At 55.4% G+C, this 9,504-nt stretch overlaps 1 long non-coding RNA gene across 2 annotated transcripts in view; it reads left to right on the top strand.

The window, feature by feature from the left end:
- Positions 1-3,348: 3,348 nt before the first annotated feature.
- Positions 3,349-9,504, top strand: part of LOC125611041 — a 23,675-nt gene continuing 17,519 nt past the window's right edge. The window contains exons 1-2 of one of the 2 annotated variants that reach the window (XR_007341136.1): positions 3,349-3,947; positions 4,048-4,172. This is a non-coding gene — a long non-coding RNA (uncharacterized LOC125611041). The other variant, XR_007341135.1, reaches the window with a different exon arrangement.

Below are 9,504 nucleotides of genomic sequence, written 5' to 3'. Positions count from 1 at the left end.
AGGGTGCTCAGGGGACCCTCTCCTGCAGGACTCCTCCCCTGGAGGTGACGTTGCAGCCACAGGAGGAGCGCACACCCCAGGAACGCCCTGTCCTCATCCCCGGCCGCCCTGAGGCTGCAGCCGCCAGCACTCAGTGTGACCCTCACCCACTACCACCCACTCGGGTGCTCCCTGCTCCCCGTGGTGCCCGAGGCTCCGTCCCATGGACACAGTGAATTTAAAGAACTCAGGCTCCACTGGGCGTGGTACCTGCCTGTCATCCTAGAAGCTCAGGAGGCCGAGGCAGGAGGCTCGCATGTTCAAAGCCAGCCTCCGCCAAAGCGAGGCCCTGAGCAACTCAGGGAGACCCTGTCTCTAAATAAAATGCAAAACAGGGCTGGGGACGGGGCTCAGGGGTCGAGGGTCCCTGAGTTCAGTCCCTGGGACCCAAAAAAAAAGGGGGGGCTCAGCCTCCGGACTCGGGGAGAGGACAAGAATGGCCTCTGCCCTGGAGCCTCCACAGGGGACCTGGCTGCGATTGCTGGATTTTAGCTCAGTAGGACCCACTGCAGACTTCGTTCCCTTGGTCCCCACAGCCTTGAGGAGCCCAGACAGCTAGACAGGGCCCCGCCTGCGCCCGCGGCCCGGGCGCCAACCAACCGCGAGTCTCCTCTCCTGCCGGAGCACGTCCCAGACGGCTGCCTGAGGTTCTCCTGCAGCGTAATCCGATGTCGCATTTAAATCAATCAAACCCAGAAGCCTAAGTGCCACTTTCATTAACTGCGAGTTAGCAGAGCAGCCCCGTGGCTGCCAGTCCTTTGGAAATGAAGTCAGTGACTTTCACACCGAGACGTCATCGGTCAACTTCAAAGTGCCCCGACGCCCGGGCTCTGCCCCCCGGCCAAGGGCACCAACTCCAAATGCGCCCTCGAGCCCAGTCCCTCCATTAGCAACGGGTGCCCCGGGCTGAATCCCCAGCAGAGGGCCCGGGGCTGCGTCCTCTGGAAATTGTGCCAAGTCACCGCGGCTCTGCACATTTGTCAATGTGAGTGACAACGTCGACAGGGAGGAAGAAAGGTGAGAAACGAAAAAAAAAAAAAGAGACTTTTCCATGAAATTCAGTGAAATGCTGCAATTTAGGTGAAGGTGCCGCAGAGGGGAGAAATGGCACCTGTGGACTTGAAAGTGTGTCACCAACCCCCCTGCGTGAGCGTCACCCTCGTCTCTGCAGGATCTGGTTGGAAAGGGACCCCGGGGTGGGCTGCGGGGAGTTCCTGGCCTCCTTTCTGAGCCTCCACCTCGGGATCCGGGGAGCAGACACTCCCTCCATGTCACGGATGCCGTCTCAAGGTGACCTTTGAAGCTGAGGACGTTTGTAAAACGTCAGGGTCCCTCGGGAGGTGACGCAGGGTGGGAGGTCACAGTGCGGCCTCAGGGCCAAAGGGACCCTGAGGTTGTGGTCATGCTGGGCTCAGAGGCGGAGACTCAGGGTGACAGGGTGACACGGAGACCGTTTGGTGCTGGACCTTGGAGTTTCGGGGGGATCCTCCCCACCTCCTGTTTGTGCATCAAAGATTAAAGGCCACTCGATGGCTCCGTTGTCTGCACCAGGGTCTCAGGACCTGGTCGCTGTGGACGCTTGGGGCTGGTGGGGGCTGGGTGCCGTAGGATGGGGAGCCACTCCCTGAGCTGTGCCCGCCGGCCGCCAGGACATGCCACCAGAGTTCCTGCAGACGGGGACATATGTCCTCCAAGGGACAGGGCACTGTCACAGATTGATAAGTGATGGAGAGAGATGACAGGCAGGAGACGGGCAGACGGATTAGATGGCAGACAGAGAAACAGATAAATGGGTGGTTGAGGGGACAGATGGGTGGACGGATAGATAGACAGGTGGATGGGTGGACAGATGGATGGATGGATTCATGCATCTATCAATAGATATCAAAGGTCTCTTTGTCCCCGGCCACATCAAGACAAAGATCTAGCAGTGCCATGACTGTAAAATGGGCAGTGACCAGCTGCTTTGCACAGACTCTGGGCAGAGTAGACCCCAAGGGACCCTGTCAATCAAACACCGGGTCTTAATTTTATGCTGTAAACATCTCAAGGTGCCTCTGGGCGCGTGAGAGTGGGTGGCTCTGGGTGGGTCCACACAGGACGGTGCACCTGTCCCCAGTGTCCTCCGTGGGCATGACCGTGTGGACGTGTATCCAGCAGGTCTGGGAACGTCAGGTGCCTGGGCGGATGCCTGCGTTGGAGAGCGTGTGGGCATCCCGGGTGCCCACGTGTCCTCCGTGCACACACGCGCTCATGTCTGGTGCTTGGTGAGTGTCCGCCACCCTGCTCAAGAGGGACCCGGGAAATCAGCGCCTGGGTCTGGGTGACCGCAGCCTGCAAGATTTCTTGGTGAGGTCCGTGGGGCCAATCGAGGGACGTGCAGTTGGCAAGGTCACAGGATGTGATTTGGACCCCACCCGCGAAGAATTCTGGTACCCAGATTGACCAATGGCTCACAGGGAGCAGGAGTCAGATGGCGAGGCTGGTCTTGGAGATGGACATGTGCCTCGAGAGGGCTCCAGGGGTCACAGGGGACGGGTCCTTGTAGGTGACAGAGGATGGAAGCTGGTCCTTCAGGACTATATCCTGTCCCCAGCTCCTGTCTCTCTCACTCCCTCTGTCCCTCCATATCTCTGGAATCACGTAACCAGCTCTGATGACACTCGGTCACAGAGAGGGGACGTGATCTTGCCACACTCCCGGAGATCGCAGGAGCCTTGATTCAGCCACCGGGGTCCTCACGTGGGGGCTGAATTCTTCCTGGGCGTGGGTCTTGGTAAAGGCCGACGTTTCAAATACCATTTTTATAAAGTGGACCGACCTGAGCTCACAATTTAAGAATATAAATACATATTTACTCACATCTAGACACCTATTCTACTGATATATTTATGTATTTTACTAATATGCATTTCATATGTGTACCTATGTTTTGCATGCATATTAATATATGTATTATTGTGTTGTAATATATGTATTTTAGTAAATAGACAAAAGCGATATATATTAGTGAATCTAGTATCTGTCAGTATATATGTTTTTGGTCTTAGTGCATATTTTATATACAGGACAGTGTGCATATATGTGTATCTATCACCTATCGATCTGTCCAATCTATCTACCTATCGTCTATCCATCCTGTCTATCTATCATTTATCTATCATCTATCCATCCTGGCTATCTATCTATCATCTGTCTATCCATGTATCTATCTATCTATCTGTCATCTACCACTTCTGTCTACCATCTATCTATCTTCTATCATCTATCCTTCCTGTCTATCAATCTATCTGTCTATCTATCTACCTGTCATCTACCCACCCTGTCTGTCCATCTATCTCTCTGTCATCGACCCATGCTGTCTGTCCAGGGGGCTCTCACACCCTGGGTGGGGCTGCTCCTGGCTCCTGGTGTGTGGGGCCCAGAGAGGCTGCTCCACCTCCTGCAGCGCACAGCACAGCCCACCCCAGAGAGCCCCAGCCCCAGAGGCCCCCAGTGCAGGGGAGACCTGCAGGACAGAGTCTCTGTCCTTCATCTGTCCACCCAGCTGTCACCTGTCTGTCTGTCTATCTATCTATGCCATCCTTCAGATGCCCATTATGGTCCCCCAGTTGGACCAGACCCTTGGGCATATGATCCACTCCCCCTACTCGGACGCTGGGTCGGGACTGGCCTTTGTCCATGCGCAGGCCTGTGCGTATCCAAATGACCTTGAGATGACCTTCCCGTCGGCTTCATGACCCTTATTTTTTGCAAAAACAGCAGCTGACCCTGACGGACGACCTGTTCCCTCTCCCAGCTTTTCTCCCGGGGACAACAGCCCGGGCTCCCAACGGTCACCAGCCGCGTTTACTGTCCCAGCTGAGCGCTGGGTCTAAGCCGCAGACGCCGTGAACCCACTTTGATAGGTTATTTGCAGATTCCTGATCACGGACTTACCTGCTCATTTATATTCACTCTTGAAAAAAGTCTGTGCACGCTCAGTCAGGATCCGTCTTTTCTCTCCAGATATTTTAGATCCTCGATGGGAACCATTTGTGCATGTGGAGTCTGCAGCTGCGGAGGTTGATTCAAGTCCCAGAGGCCGTCGCCAGACGGAGCACCATGATCTTTGGGCTTTTAGAAATGGAAATGTGAGTAAGGAAACTTCTGTACTCTTTAAAGTACCCGGCCTTGGGTATCTAGTGACAGTAATGAAAATGGAATGTGTTCAGGGCCTCCTTTGCTCTGTTGCTTAGGACGTTGCTAAGTTGCTGAGGCTGGCCTCCCATATGGCGGTCCTCCTGCCTCAGCCTCCCAAGCTGCTGGGATTTCCGGATGATGCCAACATGCGCGGCTCTTTTGAATTTTTTGAGGAGCCGCCATACTGTTTTACATGTACCAACTAAAATTCCCACCAGCATCTCCAAAAGGGCTTCTTTCCCCCACATCATCACCTACACCTGCCATTTTGATAGAGGCCAGTCTCACTGGAGACAGGTGGTGTCTCATTGAGGTTTGGCTTTTCCATTTCTCTGATGGTCAGTGATGCTGGGCATTATTTGATAAGCCTGCTGGCCACTTCTAGCTTCTTTCAACAAGTGCCCACTTAGGTCTGCCGCCCACTTTTTAATCAGGATATATATAGAGAGAGTATGGAGCTGTTTCTGATGTTTGTTGGTTTTGTGGAGGATGCACCCGCGACAGAGTCCCAGCAAGAAATGGAGACGGGGTCCCGTGCGATGGAGGGCAGGGGCTCCGTCTCCTTCCATCCTTCTATACTCCAAACCAGCCAGGCGCCTTGAACTGCACGCAGGGGCTCAAAAAGCAGCCTCTATCCAGAAATCCTGCGTCTGCACAGCTCAGCCTCCCGCCGGAGGCTCTGTCTCTGCAGCTTGAGCATCTGCTGCCTGAGCTCCAACACCCACATGCACCACCACGGACCCGTAGGGTGTGGGCGGGAGTCGCTGAGTGGCAGGTTCCCGCCCACAGCTCTGCTCATCTTTAGCGGGTGCCATCCAAGCTCTAAAGTCCCCAAGCGGTCCTCGGGAGACACCAAGCTTTGATTAAAGGGGACCTAGTTGGATGGAGAGGGTCACTGGGTAGTGCTCTTGGGGACTATATCCTGTCCCTGGCTCCGCTCTCTCCCTCTCTGCTCCCTGGTGCCCTGTCCTGAGCCGCTCTCCTCCTCCAGGCCCTGCCGCCATATTGTGACATGACTGGGTTAGGAGAGGTGTAGACTCATAGTGGATTAATCCACTTGGATGGACTCACTGGGTGGTGGCTGCAGCAGGTGGGGTGTGGCTGGAGGAGGGGGTCCCTGGGCTGTGCCTTTGGGGTCTCTGTCCTGTCCCTGGTGAGCAGAGCTCTCTCTGCTCCCTGGTGCCCTGTCCTGAGCTGCTCTCCTCCTCCAGGCCCTGCCGCCATTTTGTTCTGCTCCCCTTGGGCCAGAGCCATGGAGTCCGCCACCAGGGACTGAACCTTGGATACTGTGAGTCCCCAAATGAACCAGGAGGTAAGTCAAGGCAGGTGGGAGGTGGCTGGAGAAGGGAGTCACTGGGCTGTGCCTTTGGGGACAATATCTTCTTGTCCTTGGATTCTCCTTCTTGCTTCCTGGGGCCATGTCCTTATCTGTGACGTGGATCCAGTCACCTCCGGGAAGCCCACCTCTGGGCCTTGCTTCCTTGGGTTCCAAGCCCTCCGTCCATGGGCCCTTGGGAGACATCCCTGTTTGAGCATCTACACTTGGCTCCAGGGTCCAGTGGGCGTCGTGTCTCTGGTGGACTCAAGGGGATCCCCGAAAACATCCAGAGGGGGAGAGATTGGAGCCAGGAGGCGATGCAGAACGAGGAAGGGAATCTGTGGCTCGGGGAAAGCACCTCACCTCCTTCCTGGGTCCCATTGACCATCCTTTGCCTCCGGCCGCCATCTTGCTTCTTGGCTTGGCCACGATGCTTGGAGCTGCCCACCCTGTGGCCATCGCCTGGTGAAAGGGAGTCAGGGGGTCATCAGAACCAAGACCCCCGCCCTGGGCGCTGTGGATTGCAAAATGGAATTGCACATCGAGTGACAACCATGACGTGTCATTGGGGAGCAGGAGGGGGGAGATGAGGGCAGAGCAGTGGTCTTCAATGGGCCAGCAGAGCGTCCAACCTCCGAGGAGCGAGCTGGGAGGAACCGGAGCCCGTCCTCCAAAGGCTGTTGGTCCACGTCTCCTCCCAAGGCGTTCTGACCTTTCTTCTTCACCAAGAACCCAAACATGACACCAGTGATGAGTCATGGCATAGCCAAGTCCCCACCCGAGAGTCCTCCAATGGACTTTGGTCCTGTGCGTTTCTACGAATTATTTTTTTTTAGATACAAAGGAGGAATCCTGGGGCTCAATATGGCGGAGGGTGACTGATCCGGGCGAGCTGCTTGGAGCAGATGGCGCCCAACATGAATCCCGATGGCAAGGGACATCACAAATCTGCTTCCGACAGAAATCCATGACATGGCAGAGAGGAAGTTGGGGACAGAGACTGTTCTGGAAATGGAAATTTTATTATTATTCAAGGATGATGACACCAACAGGTTCGATGGCCACCATCGCACCATGATAATAATAAGATTGTCCTCCCCAGCCCTGGAGGGTGGAGGCTGGACCAGGGTCCCCGGCTGAGCTCCCTGCACAGCCTCCAGGGAGGCTCCTCCTGCCTCTCCAGCTCCTGGGCTCCAGGTGGCCCTGGGCTGGTGGCCCCTCACCGCAGTCTCTGCCTCTGTCTCCACGGGGCTCCTCCTCTGGGTCTGTGTCCCCTCCTCTGTCTCTTGGGAGGACATGGCCATGGCATGAGGGCCCCCTGCCCCAGGAGGAGCCCATCTCAGGACCCTCCACTAATGACCTCTGCAGAGACCCTGTTCCCACACCAGGTCCCACTCACAGGTCCTGGGGTCCAGCTGTGGACAGGACCTGCCTCTTACCATGGTGTCCACCTCTTTGTGTCCAGGACGGGTCAGTGTGGAACCTGTTGGAGGGATCGTACACATTGGAGGGCTCCAAAAGCCACCTGTGGGTACCAGGGGACGCTGACCGTGCCTTTGTTCAGCATTCGACGGTGGCTGCTGCTTCTCACAAGGGACCTTGCTTAACGACGCACCGGTAGCTTCCGCGGGTGGCTGTTTGCTGGCATCTGGTCAAGTCCTGGGCTCCGCAGATGCTGGGGAGGAGGCTGCCCAGTGTTGGTGGAGCCTCCGTCCTCCGGGCCCCCTAGATGATGAGCAATCCTGCTGCCCATCGCAATGGCCGTCCCTTGGGTGGCTTTGAGTCACAGGGCCACCTGATGCCACCTCACGGAAGAGCTGAGCCACCATCTTCTTACGAAGCATGACATTGTGCAGGAGTCAGGAGAACAGAGGGGACAGCCACTGGGAACTTTGAAGCAGAGTAGTACCCAGCAGAGAGGGGACAGGAGGCTCTGGACCTTACCTGACGACACTGCCCCCCCCCCCAGCTCAGCTCATTCTCTGGGGGACAGAGCCAGGGAGGGAGCAGGGTCGCCCCGTGATGGGTAATCGCATGGGAAAGTCAGGAATCCCGCAGGTGACAGAAGCAGTTCACCCTGGAGGTGACCGCCTCTGTGTCCCACGGGTCAGCACCCGGGCTGCTGCCAGGGCTCCTTCCCCCCTCCAGCTGCTGTCCCCAACTCTAGAGACTTTCAGTGTGAAGTCACGAGCCTTTGCTCGGAGCCGAGCTGCTGGTGACAGGTGTTGATCTCTGTCGCTGCAGTAAGTGACGTTTCGACTGCAGAATGGCTGGCGACCTGTGCCAGGCTGGGGTGACTCAATGTCAGTCTACCCAGAGTTGGGAAGTGAATCATCACCATCACCATCGTCATCACCATCACCACCATTGTCACAATCACTGTCACCATTATCACCATCAACACCACCGTCACCATCAACATCACCATCACCATCACCACCATCACCTCCATCACCATCATCACCTCCATTACCAGCATTACCTCCGTCACCTCCATCACCATCACCACCATCACCACCATCACCACCATTACCTCCATCACCATCACCACCATCACCTCCATCATCACCATCACCACCATCACCTCCATCATCACCATCATCACTATCACTTCCATCGCCTCCATCACCACCATCATCACCATCACCACCATCACCTCCATCATCACCATCACCACTATCACTTCCATCACCTCCATCACCTCCATCACCATCACCTGTGTCACCATCACCTCCATCATCATCATCATCACCATCACCTCCATCACCACCATCATCACCACCATCATCACCTCCATCACCACCATCACCATCACCATCATCACCTCCATCACCACCATCACCATCACCATCATCACCTCCATCACCACCATCACCATCACCATCATCACCTCCATCACCACCATCACCATCACCATCATCACCTCCATCACCACCATCACCATCACCATCATCACCTCCATCACCACCATCACCATCACCATCATCACCTCCATCACCACCATCACCATCACCATCATCACCTCCATCACCACCATCACCATCACCATCATCACCTCCATCACCACCATCACCATCACCATCATCACCTCCATCACCACCATCACCATCACCATCATCACCTCCATCACCACCATCACCATCACCATCATCACCTCCATCACCACCATCACCATCACCATCATCACCTCCATCACCACCATCACCATCACCATCATCACCTCCATCACCACCATCACCATCACCATCATCACCTCCATCACCACCATCACCATCACCATCATCACCTCCATCACCACCATCACCATCACCATCATCACCTCCATCACCACCATCACCATCACCATCATCACCTCCATCACCACCATCACCATCACCATCATCACCTCCATCACCACCATCACCATCACCATCATCACCTCCATCACCACCATCACCATCACCATCATCACCTCCATCACCACCATCACCATCACCATCATCACCTCCATCACCACCATCACCATCACCATCATCACCTCCATCACCACCATCACCATCACCATCATCACCTCCATCACCACCATCACCATCACCATCATCACCTCCATCACCACCATCACCATCACCATCATCACCTCCATCACCACCATCACCATCACCATCATCACCTCCATCACCACCATCACCATCACCATCATCACCTCCATCACCACCATCACCATCACCATCATCACCTCCATCACCACCATCACCATCACCATCATCACCTCCATCACCACCATCACCATCACCATCATCACCTCCATCACCACCATCACCATCACCATCATCACCTCCATCACCACCATCACCATCACCATCATCACCTCCATCACCACCATCACCATCACCATCATCACCTCCATCACCACCATCACCATCACCATCATCACCTCCATCACCACCATCACCATCACCATCATCACCTCCATCACCACCATCACC

This window comes from Marmota marmota, unplaced genomic scaffold (genome assembly GCF_001458135.2).
Source record: "Marmota marmota marmota unplaced genomic scaffold, marMar, whole genome shotgun sequence".
Lineage (NCBI taxonomy): Eukaryota > Metazoa > Chordata > Mammalia > Rodentia > Sciuridae > Marmota > Marmota marmota.
The sequence above is the reverse complement of the archived record's forward strand: the minus strand, read 5'-3'. Positions and strand labels throughout refer to the sequence as shown.